Source organism: Colobus angolensis, unplaced genomic scaffold (genome assembly GCF_000951035.1).
Source record: "Colobus angolensis palliatus isolate OR3802 unplaced genomic scaffold, Cang.pa_1.0 Scaffold163, whole genome shotgun sequence".
NCBI classification, from domain to species: Eukaryota; Metazoa; Chordata; class Mammalia; order Primates; family Cercopithecidae; genus Colobus; species Colobus angolensis.
Genome location: NW_012114744.1, coordinates 5,836,365 through 5,854,123, shown reverse-complemented (window position 1 = coordinate 5,854,123; position 17,759 = coordinate 5,836,365).

The following is a 17,759-nucleotide window of genomic DNA, read 5'->3' as shown; positions in this document are numbered from 1 at the left end:
GGCCGGGGCCGGGGCCCGCACGGGCTGTGGTCCGAGAGGGGAGGCAGAAGGCGCTCGGCAGCGCGGGGGCGCGGGAGGGCTGCTAGCTGCTTCCCCGCCAGTGGGTGGTCCTGCATCTCCCCGGGCTCCCCGCGCTGCTCTGCTAGTGCAATCAATAAATAAGGAGAAAATAAATAAATAACCGCGCGCACGCCCCGCCACGCAGGTTAGGAAAGGCGTCTCCTGCCTTTCCCTCCGCTTGACCTTTCTCCGCCCCCGCCCCCTCGGGCTCCTCTCGCTCCACCCCAGCCACCCACCAGCCCCGGCGCAAAATGTCACCGAGGGAGAGCATCCAGGTGGATCTGCCGGGGAGGAAAGCGAGCCTTGGATGAACAAAGGGAAGCTTCACGCGCTGGGCTGCGGTGGTTTGGTGGAGGAGAGGAGAAAGGGGACCCGTTCCTTGCTTCTGCCTCCCGAGTCCCGGTTCAAGGCGAGCGTGGGAAAATGGGGGGAAAGAGAGCGAGAGAAGCTGGGAAGGAGGGTGAGCAGAGCGGAATGCGCAGGAATTGGTAGTCTTCTGGGGGCGACTGGAAGGCAAGACCTGCAAAGCCCCGACGCGGAATTTTTAAGTGCATTTCCTCTTTCTCTTTTTATTTATTTTCCAAACCAGATTGTTAAACGTTGCAGGGATTAATATGCCGTCTGTCCAACTTGCCAAAAAATCAGAGAGTCTCCTCGGTGGAGGTCTTGACACAACTCCTTTTCCCGTCCTTTAGAATAACAGAGGGATGTGGAGCCCTTTTCTAAATGTCATCGTCAAGGGGCGTGCGTCTCTGAAAGTTTGTGTCCCCTTCATCCTCTCTGCGCATCACTGCGCATATTTAAAATAGTTCAAGTAGTTAAAGGTGTTCGCATGATGGGTAACTGAGGTGGAGAGACACAGGAAAATTGTCGCGACCAACCGTTTTGTTTTTCGCGTACCCCGCCCCCGAGTCATTAGGAATCATCCTTAAAACCAAACATAACATATACAGCCACTAGATGGCGTGGATGGCGAGAAGTTAAATCTGCACCTAAGGTTTGGATGCTTCAGGAAGGTGAAGGATCAAAATTAACTGATCCAACAGAGACTCACATCACATAAACAGCCTCAAACCCCTTCGCTGCCACCCACCTTTTTAGTGTTTATATGAGATTTAATACTTAGGCTTGAGTCTACATTTGGATAGTTGTGGGATGAGATGTGGAGAGTTTCCTTTTGAAATTCCTTTGAAAATTAAATCTAGATTACTGAATCATCATCATCATAGTAATTAAGATCTTTGGCAATAGTGAGGCTTCATCTATATTGATTAAGAATAGTAGCCTAATTTCTACCTAAAAATTATTTTTTCATGGCTTCGTTTGACTGCCCTTGGTTTGTAAAATAAGTGAACTGTGTGTTGTACTGTACAGAAATTGACTTTTAAGCCCTAGAGATCATAGGCATGATGTGTCAACCTTGAAAATTTGAAATGGGATATGTCAAAGAAAATACATAAACTAAAAAATGAGTGTAGAGAATAATCAGACAATTTAAAATATCCTTATCATGTACAGGATTTTCTGTAGCGATAAAAAGGCAATTTTTTGTTTGTTTACAGAATAGAGACTTAAGGAATCCTGTGTTTAGTAATGAAGTCAGAGCTAATGCACCATGTAAGTTTGAGGACATAGAACTGAAGACACTTGCTCTTTATCTATTTGTTTAAGTGAAAGATGCTTGTTAACCAATCTATGTAGCCTGCATACCTGAAAACAAACACACAAGCGTGTTACTTGGAAAATGGAAATGAGGGGCTTACTACCAATTAATATAAGAAAACCAACCCCTCCTTAGTACAGACAGTAAGGTGGTACTATGACAGGTGCTGGGCATGGAATCCAGAGGGTGGAGAGCCATGAATATTTAATCAATGCCAATAATGGCATGCTTTCCTGTAGAGACGGGGCGAGGAACCTAAATAGAGCTTTTAAAACTGTGTAGGAAACTGAATACTTACAAATGAAAAAGTAGGAGTTTAACTTCACAAAAGCCCCAGGGAAGCAAGAACATAATATGTACAGTTTTTAAGAAGGTATTGGGATCTGCCCTCCCCCATCTTCAACAAGCTTCTTGATATAGTGGAAAGAATGTGGGCTGAGAACTTAAACACATCTAAATTCAAAATCTTGCTTAAGAAATTACTTACTGGCTTCGTTTCATTTGGCAAATTACTTACCTTCTATGATTAGAAATTGTAGATAATGAAATTTAACTTCTCAGGCCTGTTGTGAAGATGAAACAGGATCATACTTCTGAACACCAGTGAAATACTTAGCACATGGATTGTACTCAATATTGGTTCTTTCTTATTGTAATGCATAATGCTAATGCAATTCATTTTATCCAGCCCGTATGTGGAATTCCCTTAGATACTTTTGCATAGTTATGTGTTGCTTAATGACAGGGATATGTTCTGAGAAATTTGTCTTTAGGAGATTTCATCACTCTGAATATCGTAGAGTGTACTTACACAAACTTAGGTGGTATAGCCTACTACACACCTATGCTGTATGGTACAGCCTCTTGCTCTTAGACTACAAACCTGTACATCATGTTACTGTACTGAATAAGTAAGCAATTTGTAACACAGTGGCAAGTATTTGAATCTCTAAACATATCTATACACAGAAAAGTTGCAGTAAAAATACAGTATAAAAGATTTTTAAGAACGGTACACCTTTATTTGGCACTTACTATGAATGGAGCTTACGGAACTGGAAGTTTCTCTGGGTGAGTCAGTGAGTAAGTGGTGAATGAATGTGAAGGTATAGGACATTACTGTACACTTCCGTAGACTTTATAAACACTGTGTATTTAGACTATCCTAAATTTATTTTTAAAATCATATTCTTCCTTCAGCATTAAATTAACCTTAGCTTACTATAACTTTTTTTACTTTAAAAACTTCAATTTGTAAATTGTTGACTCTTTGGTAATAAAACTTAGCTTAAAACACAACACATTATACAGCTGTACAAAAATATTTTCTTTATATTCTTATTGTGCAAGGTTTTTTTTTCTATTTTTGGACTTTTTTTTTTTTTTTGAGACAGAGTGTCACCCAGGCTGGAGTGCAGTGGCTTGATCTCAGATCACTGCAAGCTCCGCCTCTGGGGTTCAGGCCATTCTCCTGCCTCAGCCTCCCAAGTAGCTGGGACTCAGGCGCCCGCCACCACACCTGGCTAATTTTTTGTATTTTCAGTAGAGATGGGGTTTCACCATGTTAGCCAGAAAGATCTCCATCTTGACCTCGTGATCTGCCCGCCTTGGCCTCCCAAAGTGCTGGGTATTTTTGTGCTTTTTAAAAACTTTTTAAATGTTTTGTTAAAAACTAGAACACAATTGCATTAGCACAGACCTATACAGGGGCAGGATTATCAGTATTACTGTTTTCCATATCCACATCTTTTCCTACTGAATGTTTTTCACTCTGTCTGCAGGGACAGTAACACACGTGGAATTTTCATCTCCTATCATACCAATGCCTTCTTCTGGAATACCTCTTGAAAGAGCCTGCTTCAGGCTGTTTAACAGTTAGCTTTCTTTTGTAAGTAGAAAGAGTACACTCAAAAATGATGATTAAAAGTATAGTAAATATATAAACCAGTAACATCGTTGTTTATTATCGTGATCAAGTATTATGTACTGTATATAATTGTATGTGCTCTACTTTTGCAGGACTGGCAGCACACCAGCATCCTCACAAACACCTGAGTAATGCATTAGGCAAGGACATTACAATGGCTTTGCATTACTAGGTGGCAGGAATTTTTCAACTCCCTTATAATCTTTTTGTTTGTTCCTTTCCAACTTTTATTTTAGGTTCAAGGGGTCCATGTGCAGGTTTGTTACATGGGTAAGTTGTGTGCTCTAGGGGTTTGGTGTACAGATAATTTTGTCATGCGGGTAATCAGCATAATACTCAGTAGTCCCCTCCTTCTACCCTCCACCCTCAATCTAGCCCCGGTGTCCACTGTTTCCTTCTTCGTGTTTGTATGTGCTCAATGTTTAGCTCCCACTTTGCAGGGAGAACATGTGGTATTTGTTTTTCTGTTTCTATGTTAATTCACTTAGGATAATGGTCTCCAGCTGCATCCATGTGGCTGCAAAGGACATGATTTTTTTTTGTTTGTTTCTTTTATTGGCTGCACAATATTCCATACTACATATGTGCTACGTTTTCTTTAGTTCACTGTTGATGGGCATCTAGGTTGGTTTCATGCCTTTGATGTTATGAATAGTGCTGTGATGAACATACATGTGCAGGTGTCTCTATGGTAGCACAGTTTCTATTCCTTTGGATATGTAACCAGTAAGGAGATTGCTGCGTTGAATAGTAGTTCTGTTTGAAGTTCTTTGAGAAATCTCCAGACTGCTTTCCACAGCGACGCCGGCAATGAGACAAGAGAAAGAAATAAAAGGGATCTAAATAGAAAGAGAGGAAATTAAACGACTTCTCTTTAAAGACTATATGATTCCATACCTAGAAAACCCCATAGTCTCTGCCCAAATGCTCCTGTCTCTGTGAACAACTTCAGCAAAGTTTCAGGATACAAAATCAATGTACAAAAGTTAGTAGCATTTCTATGCGTCAGTAACATCCAAGCTGAGAGTCAAATCAAGAACACAATTCCATTCACAATAGTCCATTATAATCCTATGGAACCACTGTGTGTATGTGATCCATCATTGACTGAAATGTCATTATTTGCTATATGTCTGTCTGTATTTACGCTTCCCTGTGACAAAAATCCCCTTGTTCTGCTATTCAGATGATACTGATATTTTAGTCTTCTTTCGTGCATTGAAATGCTCTGTGAAAAGTAGGCATACAAATTCTAGAAGAGCACTGTACATATCTCCCTTGCTTAGGGATTCTTATCTTTACTCTTCTCATTTTATATACTCTGTTTGGTTGATTACAAGGAAAACAAACTCAGCAAGATCAAACTTGAATGCATCATCTCTCTCTTCCAATCATCTACTCCCTCTTTTCTCTTTTGATCAGTGAAGTCCCACAAAGAAACCTGGTGGTCATCCTGTTTACCACTTCCCCCCCAGCAAACACCCAGACATAGCCAGTGACCCAGTAGGTCTTCTATATTCCACCCTCGTTACCATCTATCTATCCTTACACTGCACCTAGAGTGAATTAAAACAAACAAAAATCCTATTTTGAGATAGTTATAAATTCACATGCAGTTGTGATAAATAATAGAGATTCCTTATGTATATCACCTAGTTTTCCCCAAAGGTAACATCTTGCGTAACATAGTATAGAATCACATACTGAAAATTGACATTTATACACTATTAGTCTATTCAAACTACTATAAAATTACCATAAACTCGGTGTCTTATAACAACAGAAATTCATTTCTCACAGTTCTGAAGGGTGGAGAATCCAAAGTAAAGGAGCCAGTAAATTCAGTGCTTGCTGAGGGCCTGCTTTATGGTTCAGTCTCTGTGGGAGGGTAGGAGCCTGCTTTCTATAAGCACCAGTAACAAACTCAAATGGATTTAACATGGAGCAACCCCCCTTCCAATTTTTGTAATTTTTCCAGTTCCCTGACTTTACTGAGTCTCTGCTCACCAGCCCTGCATTCCTTCATTCTTTCTTTAAAATGCCTGGTGACCTCTGTACAAATTGATCTCCACTTTAACTAGTGTCCTTCCAGCTTTGACAGGTTTTTCTTTGACAGTAGTGATATTTCATTGTGGTTTTAATTTGCATTCCTCTAATGGCTAATTTTGTTGAACATATTTTTATGCTCGTATTTGCCATCTGCGTATACTCTTCGGTAAAATGTGTTATCCTTTTGCCCATTTTATTTTTATTGTTTTGTTTTATACTGTTGACTTTTGAGAGCTCCTTATATATTCTAAATAATTGCCCTATGTCACATATGTTGTTTGCAAATACTTTCTCCTAGTCTGGAACCTGTCTTTTCATCCTTTTTACAGGGACTTTTGCAAAACAAAACTTTTTCATCCTGATATGCTCCAATTTTGAAATTTTTTATTTTTTGAATCATGCTATTGGTGTGAAGTCTAAGAACTCTTCCTAGTCCCAAGACTCGAAGATTTTCTCTGCTTTTTTCTAAATATTTTATAGTTTTACATTTTACAATTAAGTTTATGATCTATTTTGAGTTAATTTTTTTATAAACAAAATTCTTTCCTGGAGTTTTAGTAGATATTATATTATACCTATAAATCAATTTGGAAATTGACCTTGATAATCTTTTTTTTTTTTTTTTTTTTTCCTGAGGCGGAGTCTCGCTCTGTCGCCCGGACTGGAGTGCAGTGGCCGGATCTCAGCTCACTGCAAGCTCCGCCTCCCGGGTTTACGCCATTCTCCTGCCTCAGCCTCCGGAGTAGTTGGGACTACAGGCGCCCGCCACCTCGCCTGGCTAGTTTTTGTATTTTTAGTAGAGACGGGGTTTCACCGTGTTAGCCAGGATGGTCTCGATCTCCTGACCTCGTGATCCGCCCATCTCGGCCTCCCAAAGTGCTGGGATTACAGGCTTGAGCCACCGCGCCCGGCCGATAATCTTTCTGTTGAGTCTTTTAATCTGTGAACATGGTATGTTTCTTCATTTATTTGTTTTTTTTTTAATTATTTTTTCAGCATTTTGTAACTTTCAGGATGCTATATATGTTTTTATTAGGCTTATGCCTAAATATTATATTACCTTTGAAGCAGTTATAAATAGTATTGTGTTTTTTCAAATTTCAATTTCTGTCTGTTCATTGTTAGCATATAGAAATGCAATTTGTTTTTGTGTATCGATCTTGTATCCTGCAATTTTGTTGTACTTATTAATTCATGAGTTTTCTATATACACAATCGTATCACCTGCAAATAGGGTCAGTTTTCTTTCTTTGCAATGTGTATACCATTTATTTAGAGTGTTATGTTTTAATGAACTCATAATCATATCATCACCCCTTTCAATAGCCTTCCTTTTCTTCTCTAAAGTAATCCTGAGAAGGGAACCTAGACTGTTCAGGATCTCTGTTTCCTCTACTCTGTAAATCTCATCTCATATTTTAACATTAACTTACTTCACAGTCTGGCTCAGCTGTTTTTAGTTTGCAGAATTTAATGTGTTTTACCTTGATCCTGGGTCTTGCTATATGCATCCTTTCCCCCATAGTTATCAGCTACTCAGCTCAAGATTCACATCCTCCAGGAGCCATTGCCTAACCTCTTCAAAATGATGTCCAACTTAACTGCTTCGTCAGAGTCTGTAACAGCTCAAATGAGACCTGTTTGTGTCATTCTGTTTCTTAGCCACCGCTCTGTAACTTCCTTGAGAGAAGGCACTGGCCTTTTAGCTCTTGGTCCTAAGTATCTGTTATCATGCTTGGCACATAGTAGAAATACAGTGAAGGTTTGCTGAATGAGTGAATAAATAATTAGATAGTTAATATATACCTTTTTTTCCATTAGAGATTATTAATCTAACTCTCTAAAATGTTCATAAAGAATCAACCTGATTTACTGCCAAGATGTTCAGTGGATAAAAAAAATTTAGCAATAAGCCACACTTGTATGACTCTGTAAAAAGTATTTTCTCAATGTATTTACTATAGTTAATTCTCAAAAAGACTTTGTGAGATGTGTATTATTCCAATGTTTATTTTTCCCAAAGGGAAACAAAGCTCAAGGAGGTTAAATGATTTTCCAGGATTGTATTATACAACTAAGTGGCTGAAGCTCACTCACTGCCAGGACTTCTGACCCTACAGTATATATTATTTTAGCTCCATGAATACATCAACAGACATCTGCAATAGTAAAGTCTGCATGCCAATTTGTTTTTCCCAATACTAGTGATAAATTTGCACAGATAGCTATATACTCTCTTACTTGTCCCCCGGGTATCTCTCTGAGGTCTTTGACAGGGCAGGAAATATGTCTGTGGTCATAGGGAAGGAGAGCACCACATCTACTCCTCCTATATTTTAACCAGTTATACCAACTTCCCAGAAGGATGGATTTAAAGATCTAGATGATCTATTTTAAATAAGATAACTTTAGTATATCTGACTACATCCTTAGAATCTCTTTCCAGATAACTCATTTTTTGAATCTCTAATAGATAATTTTTAACATAGTATCATCTTAATTTTAAAAAATAGTAGTTCCGAATTAAAAAAGAAATTCAATCAACATGTAAAATGAGCAAAACCTTTGGCCAATCGTTGAGTTATGTACATTAACTTTTGACTGAAGTCTAGCAGCTTTAAATTTTTATGTATTAATTTTTTTCATAAAACGCTAGATTTGTTTATATTGTGAACTACCAAAGAAAAAGCTACTAAGGAAAAGTACCAAAATATTTGATCATGGATTGTAAACATTTCATAAAAACTATGACTATGTAGAAAAAATATATAGCATATTTTTAATTTCCTGTCTGGGTTCCATACTATTTTGAGTTTGGCAGAGGGGCTTTCTCCTGTGGTAATTTTTTTTTGAACTCTTTATTCATTGGAAAATATACACAGCTGTCTGTTTTGTTTGTTTGTTTTTAACCTTTGTTCCCTGGGGAAACAAAATCTGATATACTAGCAAGATAAGAGGTACATATAAAAGTCACAGCTAAGGCTAAATACTTAAAACATATTTGAGTTTTCAAAAACTTCACAGTATCCCTAGGATATGGTCTTCAGGGAAAGGGCAGTGACCCTATGTCTTTCTTTAGACTATTATTAAAAAGACAAGCTGGCAACCTGAGCTCAACTTCTTTTTTCCCATTTATTAATACCGTCAAAGTCTTTTGCAAAGTCCTCTTCAAAAGATCTTCCCCTTTTCAAGTTTTAGACCTTGAAGAGTTCCTATTAAAAATAACCCATTTACAGGGACTTTATTCTTCATATACAGAGTCTTAAATATATTTTATGTAATGAAATGGACTAAATTCTCAAAGTTCCCATAATGTTATTCTGAGAATCTGTCACAAACTATGTGATTGGAACTCTGTTAAGACTAGCAAATTTGAAAATAGATATACAAAATCTAACCATGTTACAGTCTCGATTCTGCCTCATGAGATGGCTGTTATGAAGGAACTCAGTGGTTCTTTTAATATAAAGAATATTTATGTTGAGAAGGTGGACCTCATGTTAACTGTTCTTGCCACCCAAAACAGAGGGCACAGTGAAACTTTGGAAGGTGTTGGATATGTCTGTTACCTTGATTGTGGTAATGGACCAAACTCATCAAATTGTGCATATTACATATGTTCAGGTTTTGTGCATCAACCATACCCTAATAAATCTGGTAAAAATAATAACTTTGTTGTTAAAATATTCTTGGTATCACGAATGCTGACACACTTGTTGTGCCTATGACTTAAGAATTCAGGGGACAAGTCAGAAGGAAAACATCAGTTTCTAAATGATTATTATTGATGACTCACAATGTGCAAGGCACCCAGTTGAATAGTGGAATGACCCGAGGTTTCAAGATCAACCTGCCTTGATGGAGCTTGACATCTGTGGGAAAGCAAATGAGAGAAAGAGAGAACATGGAAATCTCTTTTAATACAAAAGTAATCTTGCTTATGAGTTTCATTTCAGAATCTGTTCACTAAGTGTTTCATTCTCCAAGAGACTGTTTATTTGTCAGAAATGGGAAAAAGGAAAGATAAGTAGGAACATATAAATTTGCTTCTTGGACTCATTATCATATTTATAACTTTGGGATTAATTGCTATGGAAAAATTCCAGTGCCATAAACTGAGAATTGTGACTACAAATGAGAATGAAGCAGCAAGGGTTCTGAAGAAACAAAAGTCTTATTTTTCTAAAACTGGAGAAGAGCAAATTCTTGCATATGGTACTAACAATGGCGAAAAAGATAAATTACTTCCAAATCATTTATGGCCATTGAAAACCTGAAAGAAGTCTTACAAGGTTTTCATCATTTAAGAAGCCACAGTCTGCGAGAAAACTGGCGATTAATTTGCTTGTTTACTGTCTTTAAAACCACTTGATATGCTCTAGCAAGTGACTTTGATGCACACAAAGTATATTCATTATTTTTATACACCATTATATGGTCAGTTTTAATAAACCATTCAAAGTAGTAGAGTTTAAGGAAAAGCAAAACAATAGAATACTTAAAATCATTTAGTTAAAAGAAGATCCCTTAATTACCCCACTTTTAGAAAATGATAATATGTAATTTTTTTATTTATGACTTAGCCTGCATTTGGATTTTAATTTAAACAAATAAAATTATTTAATAGAGGGTTATTAAGCAGGTTTTACATTGCAGCTGTTCCAGTCCCTCAGGTAAATACTCATTGAGAGAGCTTATTAAAGTTTGTTCTACTTATTTATGTTTAAATTCTTATTCTTTTTCCCTTGTGTGAAACCTTTGTGGGGGCAGAACTCCGACTGATTTTAAACAGAGTTCCATGCAGAAGGATCTGTGGAGAGTAACAAACCTGGAATGCTTATTAAGTAATTGCCTTTGACGTTCTTGGTCTATATGTGTCTCATTTTCAATAGCATTTTTTTGAAATGTAAGTTTTTCTCTGAATAAAGACATTCGGAAAGTATAGCTTTTTATCCTAGCAAAGGATTGCGTAGTCAAAGGGGACAGAAAAAAAACAAATATTTTAAACATTTTAAAAATATTTTACAATAAACATATTTAAAACATGTAAAATATGAAGAAAGATGGCGGGGCGTGGTGGCTCACGCCTGTAATCCCAGCACTTTGGGAGGCCAAGGCAGGCAGGTCACAAGGTCAAGAGATTGAGACCATGCTGGCCAACATAGTGAAACCCCAACTCTACTAAAAATACAAAAATTAGCCGGGCACGGTGCATGTGCCTGTAATCTCAGCTACTCAGGAGGCTAAGACAGGAGAATCACTTGAACCAGGGAAGCGGAGGTTGCACTGAGACGAGATTGTGCCACTGCATTCCAGCCTGGCAACAAAGTGAAACTGTGTCTCAAAAAAAAAGTAAATAAATAAGAAAAAAGACATGGACACTGTATGATGTGAGGTGCAAATACTGTAGACAAAGCAAGTATTGCTTGCATAGTGAAAGAAATGGCAAATTTAGAGGAGAAAGTAATTAAAAGATATTTTCCAACACTGATCCTACTTCCTCTTTGTGTATTTCCTAACCAATTTATAGAGAAAATAAAAAAATTCTTAATTTTATTACAGCTATATGCAGGAGAAATCTATATAAGAAGAAACTGAGAGAAAAAAAAGACTTCAACGACTGAAGGATGCAGTAGAAAAGTAAATGAAATGTGCATGAGATGACTTGTGAGAGAAAATGTTGCTATGCATGGTGATCTGAATGTTGGGTATAGGCTAAGATGAAAAAGATAAGTGACAGATGTTGAGCCAAGTGACTGGAAGAGTAATTATAACAAACAGCAAGTCGAAGGAAAATGTATTTAGGGAAAAAGATGGCTATCTTTCACACTGGTGTGTTAAGATAGCTGTTGTAGTAGGCTCTAAATGCAGGAGATAGAAGGGTTTAATGAAAGACTTGAGCTTACAGTCCTAGATCTTATGGAAATTTGCTCTTTGATATTAAACCTTTGGAAATTAGTATCTCGTTCTACATCCTCAATTTCACTTCCAGTTCTCTTAGATGCAGTAAGCTTATCTTGGCAGGGTGGGGGTTGGGGAGTGCTTTGAACTTACGTTTGATATCAACAGCAATAATACATTTGTGACTTCTCTCTCCCTAACTGAGAGAGTGAATTTAAAGAATATAATAATATTTTAAAATTTTTGTTGTTATATAGTAGGACCATGGAAACTAGAAACAAATATGCTATATGTAGTCTTTTAAATCCTACATATATAAGTAAATATATACATGTAAATATATATCTACATCTATGTTAACTTTCCAAATATACACCCACTACTGCCTCTCTTCGTTTAGCCTCCAATACTCTGCCAGCCACCGCTACCCCTGTTTCATCCCTGTGTAGACACCCTCCTCTTCCTACCCCAAGATCCACAATTCTACCTTGGTTCTCCCTCTGTTTGGATGCCCTCCCACCTACTGGGCTCTGACACAACATGCTGGGGTGCCTCCCGATAGTGATGCCTTCCTCATCATCATCCTACTTGGATTCCAGCGTCCTGTGCTGGTCTGCTCCTACTCTGGATTTTCTGCTTACCAGACTCAGCTCTAACACCCTGCTTCAGGCCATGACAGCTCAACCTACCTCCTTTCTACTTGACACCTTGACACATATTTGCATATGGTACTAACAATGACAAAGAAGATAAATTACTTACTTAATAATATTCAGAGTGAATTATTTAGGAAGAGAATAGGATGGAAAGGGGGATAAGATATAAATACTAAATTAAGTAGAAATAGGACTTTATGATCCTTTCAAGAGACTTTTCCCAAGTGAGTTCTATTTTTCAAGTTCTATGTAAAAGATATGCGGGAGTAATATGGGAGAGAAGGCTAAATATATTGGCTATTGTACTCCAAAGCAGAAAATACTATGAAATATTTAAGTCTGGGAGCACTGAACACCAGCAGCTGACTTTCCAGGAATCAGAAACAGATTCTTTATAGAGGATTACTTCCTGTGCAAAAAAAAGCAAAAACAAAAACCAAAAACTAATATAGTAGGCCTCAGCCTGCTATCTTTAGAAAGGTGACTTGAGGCCGGGCTCGGTGGCTCACGATTGTAATCTCAGCACTTTGGAGGACCAAGGTGGGCGGATCACTTGAGGCCAGGAGTTTGAGACCAGCCTGGGCAACATGGTAAAACCCCCGTATCTACTAACAACACAAAAATTAACTGGGCATGGTGGCACATACCTGTAATCCCAGCTACTTAAGAGACTGAGGTACAAGAATCCCTTGAACCTGGAGGCAGATGTTACAGTGAGCTGAGATCGCGCCACTGCATTCCAGCCTGTGCGACAGACCAAGACTCTGTCTGCTCCCCCAAAAATAAAATAAAATAAAATAAAATATAAAATAGGAAGACTATTTAAAAGGTTGGCCCTTGGTTGACATCTAGAAACTTGGTTCCCAGTCAACAGTTAGCTGATAAAGGTGGTTCACTGTGCTTTGTCTGTGCAAACAATATGGCTTATACTTAACATCTACTTTTCTTTTGGGAGTCAGGAATGTTAGTAAATTCTAGGCAGAGTACCTGCCTGACCAGTCCCCAGCTAGGTCTCTAATGGACTTCACTGGGCAGAAACATAGCACACATCACAGATATTGCTGCATTTTGTTACTGGAAGAGGATACTGTGTGTGACACCTCATGAGAAGAAGAAAGCTTAAGAAAATCACATGGATTTCTCCCAGCACTGCACCTTTTCCCAGTATGATCCAAGTGTGTATCCTTACTACATTGCTATAATAAATCTTTGTGGTAAGTACACCCAAATGCTGAATCCTTTGAGTCTTTCTAGGAAATCTATGAATGTGGGGGTGGTCTTGGGGCTAGCCAACGCAGTCCTCAACTGAGTTTTTAAAACTCCAGTTTTACCAAGTTAAGAAAAAATTTAAGAGAGAAAGCTGCCCAGAAATGACAGAAGACGGTGTAGGATAAAGCATGGAAGTAAGAATCAACTCAATGTTGAGGAATATGGTGGGATCCACACATAATTTCTTATTTCTGAACATCACATTAAAGGAAGGCAGTGTCATAAAATATAAGCAGAAGGCAATGCTCAGAGGTCCTTAAGAAATATTACTTCTTAACAGTTTAGGAAGTATTCTTGCTGAGGAATAAGTAAGGTTGAGATATTATCAATGGGTATTTGGTAAAATTAAAAAATTGGCTTTTATCATTAGTCATTTGAGCAAACTTGTTGGTGCTATTATTATAAGTAATTAATACACTGGAAATTCATTTACCATGGAGCTATCTGGTATTCTACATTTTTAGATGCTGAATCATATCAAAGTGCTTTTCAGCTTAATAGTTGTAATAGACTATGACATATTTTATCCTATTTATAAATTTTGATAATATGAGAAGAGGTAAATTCATAGGTGATGAGTTAATATTTTTTTATGTAAAGAATTTCCTGTAAGAGATAATTTCAAAGTGGTATATTATTAACCACAATTTAACATCAACCATAGAGTATTTCAAATGTTTAAACCATAAATGTTATCGCTTGACAAATTTTAAGGAACTTATATCTAATGATTTGAATACAATAAAATAAAAAATATTATCTTAATAGAATATCATTTCATAAATATTTCTTTTTGTCCAAGGTATCATTTTCCTAAATGAGATGATGTTTTACATGTCTTAATAATTTTTTTTAGAAAATGTAATCCACATAATTTTATCAGAATTTATTGAGCCCAGTGATTATAAATAACACTAATTAATAGTTTTGTTAATTTTTAGGATACATGAATCCTTTGTGGGAAGTTTCCAAGATTTATCACAGATAAATTTATATTATGGAAATATAAAATGGCTAATAATATCATACTCAGTGACTTTTCACTCAATAATTTTCCTCATGCTGATTTTTATTTCGTCTGACTATTGAGTTGATTTGTCTTCTTGTCAGTCATACTTTGAATGAGCTATGCCTCACAATGCAGAGTAAATAATCAACATTTTTTATAGTTATGGAATTTTCCCCAAATGCCTTACGTGTTGCTTGGAAAAGATGTGCTTCACTGCAGGTCAGTAAAATGGAAAAATACATGACTGAATCTGAATCTTTGGATTGATAATGTCTGCAAGGACCTTTTCTTTTAGGAGAAAACATTAAGAAAGACACGACCTACCTTGCAACCAATATTATGGATAAAATCACGAGGGTAGTTGCTTTAGACAAAGTAACAGTACTTTTTGAATCAAAATTGCAAATATTATATGATATTGAAAAGACAGATGAAAATACATTTTGGGGATGTTAAATCAATTCCTGTATTTCAGGTACTAGTAAAATATTAAACAAATAAGACAACTAAATAAAAAACTTATACACACTTAACAATGATGTTGAAGGTTAACATAATTTTTTCTAATTTTATGTATATTAACATTTTCATAAATTTAGATAATATTCTGACAAATTTTACTTTGCAAAAATTTTGATTGTGTATACTTTCGAAAGCCTTAATTATCCTTTTTTAGCCTTGATTTCTATCTCTCTGTATTAGTTCATTCTAATATTGCTATAAAGAACTACCTGAGACTGAGTATTTGTGAAGAAAGGAGGTTTAATTGCCTCACAGTTCTGCAGGCTTAAGAGGAAGCATGACTGGGTGGAGGGTGCTCAGGAAACTTACAATCATGACAGAAGCCAGTTGGAAGCAAGCACAACTTACCGTAGCAGAGCAGGAGAGAGAGAGTGAAGACGGAAGTGCTACACACATTTAAACCATTGGATCTCATGAGAACACACTCACTATCAAGAGAACAGCAAGGGGGACATCCACTTTTATGATTCGATCACCTCCTACCATGCCCGTCTTCATATTTGACACATGAGATTTGAGCAGGAACACAAATCCAAAGCATATCATTGTGCCCCTGGTCCCTCCCAAATCTCATGTCCCTCTCCCATTGCCAAATACAGTTGTCCCTTCTCAACAGTCCCCCAGTATTAACTCATTTCAGCATTAACTCAAAAGTCTACACTCCAAAGTCTCAGCTAAGACTTTGGTGCCAGGTAAGTCCCTTTCACCTATGAACCTGTAAGGTCAAAAACAAGTTATATAATTATTTCCAAGATACACTGGGTTTACAGGCATTGGATAAATACCATTTTAAATGGGAGAAATTGGCCAAAATGAAGGGGCTAACAGACCCCATGCATGTCTGAAACCCAGCTGCGCAGTCATTATATCTTAAAGTTCCAAAATGATGTCTTGACTCCATGTCTCACATCTAGAGCATGATGATGCAAGGGATGGGCTACCAAGGCCTTGGGCAGCTCTTCCTCTGTGACTCTGCAGGGTACACCCCCACATGGCTACTTTCAAGAGGTAGCATTGAGGTTCTGCGGCTTTTCCAGGTACACAATGCAAGGTATTGGTGAATCTACCATTCTGGGGTCTGGAAGACAGTGGTCCTCTTCTCACAGCTCCACAAGGCAGTGCCCCAGTAGGGAATCTGTGTGGGACTCCAACTCCACATTTCCCATCTGCACTGCCCTAATAGAGGTACTCCATGAGGGCTCAACTACTGCAGCAAACTTGTACGTGTACATCCAGGCATTTCCATACATCCTCTGAAATCTAGGAGGAGGTTACCAAACCTCGATTCTTGCCTTCTGTGTACCTACAGGCCCGTCACCATGTGGAAGCTGCCGAGACTTGGGCCTTGCACCCTCTGAAGCCATGACCTGAGATATACCTTGGCCCTTTTAGCTGTGGCTGGAGCTGGGGTGACTGGGATGCAGGGCACCATGCCTCAAGGCTACAAAGAATAGCAGGTCCCTGGATCTGGCCCAAGAAACAATTATTTTCTTCTAAGTCTTCAGACCTGTGATGGGTGGAGCTGCTGCAAAGATCTCTGAAATGCCCTACAGACATTTTCCCCATTGTCTTGGTCATTAGCATTCAGTTCCTCTTTACTTATGGAAATCTCTGCAGCTGGCTGCTTGAATATCTCCCCAGGAAAAAAATTTCTTTTTCTACCACATGGTCGGGCTGCAAATTTTTCAAACTTTTATCTGCTTTCCTTTTAAATGTAAGTTCTAGTTTTAGGTTATTCCTTTGTTTATGCAAAGGAGCATAGGCTCTTAGAAGCAGCCAGGTCTCATCTTGAAAGCTTTGCTGCTTAGAAATTTATTTTTTACCAGATACCCTAAATCATCTCTCTCAAGTTTGAAGTTCCACAGATCCCCAAAGCAGGGGCACAATGCTGCCAGTGTCTTTGCTAACGCATAGCAAGAATGACCTTTGCTCCAATTCCAAATGTGTTCCTCATCTCCGTTTGAGAAGGCCTTAGCTTGAATTTCATTGTCCATATCACTATCAACCTTTTTGTCACAACCATTCAACAAGTCTCTAGGAAGTTTCAAACTTTCCCACAACTTCCTGTCTTCTTCTGAGCCCTCCAAAGTATTCCAACCTCTGCCCATTATGCAGTTCCAAAGTAACTTCCACATTTTCAGGTATCTTTATAGCAGTACCCCACCTCTGGTACCAGTTTTCGAATTTAATCTGTTCTCACACTGCTAAAAAGAACTACCTAAGACTGGGTAATTTATGAAGAAAAGAGGTTTGATTGACTCATTTCCACAGGCTTAACAGTAAGTATGACTGGGAGGCTTGAGAAAACTTATAAGCGGCCAAATGCAGTGGCTCACTTCTGTAATCCCAGCACTTTGGGAGATCAAGGCAGGTGGATCACCAGATGTCAGGAGTTCGAGACCAGCCTGACCAACGTGGAGCAACCATGTCTCAGCTAAGTATACAAAACTTAGCCTGATGTGGTGGTACATGCCTGTAATCCCAGCTACTTGGCAGGCTGAGGCAGGAGAATCACTTGAACCTGGGAAGTGGAAGTTGCGGTGAGCCGAGATAGGGCCATTGCACTCCAGCCTGGGCAACAAGTGTGAAAGTCTGTCTCAAAAAAGAAAAGAAAAGAAAAAAGAAAACTTACAAGCATGATGCAAGGCGAAGGGGAAGCAGGCACATCTTACCATGGCAGAGCAGGAGAGAGAGAGAGAGAGA